Genomic DNA, 4,878 nt, shown 5'->3' with positions numbered 1-4,878 from the left:
GTTTCTATGATGGATAGGCAAGATTATTCTACAATTGATGTGGAAAGGAAAAAAAGCTAGCATAGCTCAAATAATGTCAGAAAGAAGAATGAAGTGGGAGGGCTTGTCCAGCCTGCCTCAGGGCTTTCTGCAGAGCGGGCTGTGGGGCCTTGAATGGATCACTGACTTGAGCGTAAAACATAAAACTTTTAGGAAAAGACAGGAGAAAATCTTTTGGACGTTGGGCTCCATAAAGAGTTCTTAGACTTGACACTGAAAACACAATTTATGAAAGGAAAACATTGGTAAATCAAACTTCATCAAATTCAAAACCTTACTTTGCGGAAGGTCTCGTTGAAGGATGGAGTCAAATTAGTGAATGGGAGACTACGCTTGAAAACCACGTGATCCAACACGGGGCTCGTGTCTAGAATGTAGAAAGAACGGTCAACACTCAACAGCAAAAGAAAAAAATCCGTGGACAAAGCATGAAGAGCCATTTCACTGAAGAAGATACACAGACGGCAGATAAGCACAGAGGGAGTTCAACGACGTTAGCATCAGGGACACAAGAACAGAGACCACAAGGAGCCATCAGCACACAGCAGTCAGTATGTGACAATCCTGGATGGGAACCAGCGACAGCACCAAGTGCTGGAGGGAACAGCGGGACACGGCGCGGCTCACACAGGCCTGGCGAGAGTGTGCGATGGGGCAGCCCCCCTGGAAAACGGTGTGGCAGTTTCTAGAAACCTAAACGTCCAACCGCCACCAGGAGCAGTTGCACTTTGGGGCCTTCATCTCGGACAAGTGAGACTTGTGCTCATGCAAAGGTTGCACATGGATGTTTAGCAGCTCTGTTCACAACAGCTGGAAACTGGAAGCAATCCAGGCGTCCTCCTGTGGGTCAACAGTTAAACCAGCTCTGGTCCGCCTGCACCGAGGAATACGACTCAGCCCTGAAAAGGAGCGAGCTGTGGACGCTGGCGCAGCCTGGTGAGCCCCCAGAGAACAGCCGAGTGGAAGGAACCAATCTCAAAAGTGGGTAAACTCATGATTCCGTTTATGTGACATTCTTCAAATGACAAAATTATGGAGGAGAATTGATCGCTGGTTTCCAGGGCTGAAGGAGGGTGGGCAGAGGGAAGAGGCCGTGAACGGGCAGCATGGGTGTCCTCATGCAGATACTCCGCATCTTGACTGTGCCAGTGTGCACACCCCGGAGTGATACTGAGTGACTGTTTGGCAAGACGTCCCCGTTGAGGGGCACGGGGCAAAGGGTCCCCGGGATCGCTCTGTATTATCTCTTACAACTATGTGTGAACATACAATTATTTCAAGATAAAGTGCTTGTTTTAAAAACTAAAAAAAGAAAAGCAAGTCACCACCCCGCCCACCTCCAGTGGAGATGAAACAGGATGTGAGGACCAGGAGGGGGTCCTGGGGCCCCCGGAGTCCGTCCACCCCAGGTGGGAGGTCAATACGTGCAGATGGGGGTGCAGTGTGGTGAGGGGACCTGGGGGGGGTCCCACATGTAGGGATCATCATGAGCCTTGGGGGCGAGCTGGGGGTCCTGGTCGGCAACAGGGAGCCGTGGAGTTTGGTGGAAGATAACAGATGGTGCCACTGAGAGGGGATGCGGCGGGGCAGGGTCTGAGGGCAGGCCGTGGGCTGCCAACACCAGGATGTGGGCGCCGACTAACGGGCCCCCTGAATCTGGCCACAGCAGCGACCCTTGTTCGCTTTACTACAGCCTGTGGGCTTTCCAGGAATGGAACGCTGGGCTTCTCCCGACACCCCCAGAGGAGGTGGGATGGAGCTGGGCTGTGGTGGGAAGAGAGAGCGGAGGAGGCTGCAGCGGGGGGAGCTGGAGGGGAGGGGCGGGGGCCCAGGTGCAGGGCAGGCTCAGGGCAGGGCCTCGCTCGCTCCCTGTGTCCCCAGCTCTCCCACTGCACAAGGACCTGGCCGTGGCCGTGGCCGTGGCCGTGGTGGCGTCCTCCTCCTGTGTTAGGCTCCTGGGACTGCTGCAACAAACCGCCACAAACACGTGGCTTAAAACCACAGGAAGTCATCCTCCCAAATTCCAGGAGGCCGGGCTCTGAAATCAGGGTTTCACAGGGCTGTGCTCCCGCCGGAGGCTGCGGGGAGGGGCCTTCCTGCCTCCTCCAGCTTCTGGTGGCTCCTGGGGTGTCTGGGCTGCGGCAGCGTCACCCGTCTCTGCCTCTGTCTTCTCACGGCCTTCTCACTGTGTCCCTGTGTGTCCATCTGTGACCTTCCTCTTCCTACAAGGACACCGGTCACTGGATTTAGGGGTCCCCCGCTCCAGGATGGTTTCATCTTGAGATCCTTACCTTCAGCACGTCTGAAAAGACCATTTTTCCAAAAAGGTCACCTTCTGAGGTTCTGGTGGACATGAATTTTGGGAGTACACTATCCAACCCACTTCCCGCTCCCAGCTGTCTTTGGGTTCCCTGATCCCTGCCCTGGGTGAGCCCCTCCAGTGCCCTGGTCCAGAGCTGGGAGCCGCTGTGCTGGCCTGTCGCCGTGTGGCAGCTCCCTCCCCAAGGACGTCTCCTGTCTGGTGCACGTGGGAGCTTGTAGACCACGGAGCTGAGCCCATAAAATGTGCGGGCTGGGGAAAGTGCAGTTTAGACACCACACAAGTGGGTTTTTTTAATAAAAAGAAAAGGCCTCATAAAAGCCCATAATCATTCTCCTAGCTGTCCTCGTGTGCACTTCGGCTGGGGAAGCAGTCAGGGGCAGGCAGGTCTGTCTGTCAGCTGGGTGAGCCTGTCCCCAGGCGAGGGCCAGTGTCCCTACCCCAGGCCGGGTGTGTGTTTGGGGAGGTATAGTCGTGGCAAATCTGTGCACATCTGAGAATTCATCCCACTCACTTGCCTGCCCAGTGGCTCACCCAACAGCGTCCGCTCTCGAGGACACTGTGGACGCAGGCTGCACGAAGTGGATGGAAGTTCTTGCCACGTGAGGCTTGCCTTCTTGAGGGACTGTCTGCTTTTATGAAGCACACGTCTGAGTTTGCATGAGGCCGCACGTGCGTGTGTGTGTCCTTGGTGTGGAAAGTTTGCCTTTACAAGCTCCTCCTGTGTGTCGGGCATCGTGCTGGAAGCATTAGCGGTGTGGCCCTCGTCTTCACCGCCAGCATCGGCGGCACCATCCGTATCCCAGGCGCTGTCTCCTGTCTGGCCTCCTTCGATGCCCGGGCCCACCGCAAGCCTGGCCTTGGGCCTTGGGAGCAGAGAAAGGGAGAGCCTGGCGTGCCACTGCCCTGTGGGCTCCTCCAGGCCTGCTGCTGGCTCTCACCTCCCCTTCACCAGGCCTGGAGCCAGGAACATTGTGCCCATTGCCCAGATGGACAAAGTGAGTCTGCCCGGGGTCATATAGTGAGTGGAAGGCAGGCCTTGAATGCCAACACCAGCCCTGTGCCCTGTGCCTTGCTTCTCCTGAAGTTCCCTCCCTGACAGTGGAGAGAGAGGAAGCCGGCCGGTCCGCTTGTGTCCTTCTGTCTGCTCCGGCCTTCCTGCTCACTGCTCAGCCCTTGGCACCTGGATTCTGGGGCCGAGGCTGCCAGTGCTGTGGGACTCGGGGTTAGGGCTTGGGACATGCTTTCTGACACAGTGGCCCACAGTCTTTGTTGCACAAATGGGGAAGCTGAAGGCCATAGAGGGGATGCTGCAGCAGACAGAGTCATTCCCGGAAGCTGGGCTCCCAGTCCAGCCTCCAGCCGCATCCTGCCCACCGGCAAGGTCCAGACTGAGGCAGCAACAGGGAGCCCAGGCTGGCTGTTCAGAGACCTCCAACCTACCCCTCCTGCAGGGCAGCCGTAGTGGTCCGCGTGGGGTGGTCGGGTGGGGCAGCTGGCTCCTGTCCTGGGTGGGGGGGTCCCTGCAGAGATCTGTTGCCCTGGGGGTTTGGAGCAGACCTGGGCCTCAGCTCCCTGAGTGGCTGGGCAGGAGATGTGTCTGTGGTATCTGTCCGTCTGTTTCTCTGCTAGCCTAGGGGTGAGGGAAGCGCCACGCTGCCCACTGCAGAGCCGCAGGCTGGACGCTATGTGTGGGGTTGGTAAAGCCACCAGCTCCAAGCCAGCTCTGGCTGGATTCCAGAACAGAAAAGCCTGTTTCCCAGGACACTAAGGGACATTTCATTTGTTTGGCAAAGCGACATTTTGACAGGACACGTTTCAGCAGGATGCAGTGAAATTAAACGGAATTGTGGCCTCTAAGTTTGGTGGCGGCTTGTTCCATGTTCTGAGATGCTCCTTGTAATTGCATATTCTCCCTCAGCGTCCTCTCTGCCACCGTTGAACCAGCGCTGTTGTTGACAAAACGTGTGTCACCATTTGTCAAGCCGACCTCTGGCCCTGGTGGCAACTTAATAGCCAGGCGGGCCCCTGTGCTCCCAGCACTCTGTAGATGGATCAATTAGTGCTGTGGGGGCCCGCCGAAAGCCCAGAGCAGCCTGACGGATAGGCTGTCCACTGAGGGGCCGGGCTTCCAGCTCCTGCGTCCATAGTGGAGGGGTGGCAGGCGGAGCTCCAGGAGGGGCTGGGCCCTGCGTGTCCCTGGGTGAGGAAGTGAGCTGACGACCCCGTGTGAGTCTGGGCCCTCCCCAGGCAACCCCCGCCCCCACAGGGTCTCTCTCCAGATTGGGCTGTCCCCTTGTCGCCTCTCCAGGCCACTGCCCGCTGCCCGTCAGGATTTCCCCTTTCATTCAGCCCTGGGCTGAGGGAGCCTTCGGACTGTGGACTCTCAACTCTATGCATTGAGGCCTGGACCATCACAGGACCCGGGGACGCGGACGGGCCCCAGAGTGGTGGGCGCTCCTGGTAGAGCCAGAGTCCTTCCTGAGAACGAGATGTGGAGGCGGGAGAAGGAAACCCTG

This window comes from Equus caballus, chromosome 9 (genome assembly GCF_041296265.1).
Source record: "Equus caballus isolate H_3958 breed thoroughbred chromosome 9, TB-T2T, whole genome shotgun sequence".
Classification (NCBI taxonomy): Eukaryota; Metazoa; Chordata; class Mammalia; order Perissodactyla; family Equidae; genus Equus; species Equus caballus.
The sequence above is the reverse complement of the archived record's forward strand: the minus strand, read 5'-3'. Positions refer to the sequence as shown.